Here is a 1498-nt window from a genome sequence, read left to right on the forward strand (position 1 = left end):
CTTAAATAGCGCGATTACGCAGGTGACAAGACAAAGACAAGAACTAGCCGTTGGCACGTCGGTTCTGGCCGTAGCCAGACACTCGAATGTCCACAACTCCATGAACAAATTATCACAAACTGCATGGTGCTGATCCGCCACGTGGTGCTCTGGATGTCCAACATCCTGTCCCCTAAAATGTCAGCCAGCTTCTCCAAGGCCTTCAGGAGGCGCTAACTCTCTGCGTCACAGATGTGTAGCGCAACATTGACTTGTGATATCTGGTATATGGTGTAGTTGGTTGTTTCAGCACATTGCATCTCTACAACAGAACAGGCGTTATGAACCAATCATCAGCCAATACTTATTCTCCTATGTTAAAATAAATAAAGAATGCTACATGCTGCTTTATATTTTTAAGTATATGCATATAGTAAACCATACAGGTGTAGAGTCTTGTCAAATGATACTACGCAGAATTAAAAGTAAATACATAAGCTGCCATGAACACTTTTGTACTCATCTGATAGAGATCCTAAAATACAGATTGTAACAAAGCAACTGACAGAACTTTACCACATCATATTTAATTGACATTGTTTTAAAACGACAGCTCTAAAGCAATGGACTCATTTTGTTAAATGCCTGTTGCTTCGACTCATCCTGTCGCTTCCTCACCTTCTCCACTTGCATCTTAGGTGGGAGGAACTAGGAGCAGTGAAGGAATCAAGGATATGCAAACTTTATATTCTATAAAAACATTCAGACTTTTCTATGTGGTTGAATTTGTTAGAAGGTGACAGCTCACATGACAGTTTGTGCGTTGCACTGCTGAAAACTAAAATAAGAGACTTAAAATAACAAGGAAAGAAACACAAGTAGAAACGGAGAATAGGATCGATGGAGAAGGAAAGATAAGAGACTAAAACTGGAAATGTGGAAGCAGTTAATTAGAGCCAGAAGAGCATAAAGAAACTGTTTCTTTTCACTCATCTTGACGAACTCTGATAAACTCAGTAAAAAAAGAAAAAACAAAAAAAAAACTCCAACAACTGCCTACACCGACACTAAATGCCAGGGCAATTATAGCAGCTAAAGTATTTTTGCAGCATCACGTGCAAACTAACCTTTACTTTAAGTGGCGTCCTGATTTTGTTGAAATCCGATCGTACAAACTTTCTCTTTATGTAAGGAAACGCCATCGCTGCTTCCAATTTATCTATAAAACTCATAAAAAATCATGATATCAAACTTTTCTGTCACACTGTCATCTGGAGATTCTCAAGCTTGCTCTGCAGACAGGTTCTAGTGGTAAATATCCATCCATCCATTATCTATACACCGCTTAATCCTCACTAGGGTCACGGGGGGCTGGAGCTTATACCAGCTGACTTAGGGCGAAGGCAGGGGACACCCTGGACAGGTCTGTGGCTCAGGTGGTAGAGCGAGTCGGTCTGATGATTGGAAGGTCGGCGGTTCGATTCCGCCCTGTAACCTGTTTCATGGTCGTTGTGTCCTT

The sequence above is a fragment of the Stegastes partitus genome, unplaced genomic scaffold, assembly GCF_000690725.1.
Source record: "Stegastes partitus isolate 25-593 unplaced genomic scaffold, Stegastes_partitus-1.0.2 Scaffold299, whole genome shotgun sequence".
NCBI classification, from domain to species: Eukaryota; Metazoa; Chordata; class Actinopteri; family Pomacentridae; genus Stegastes; species Stegastes partitus.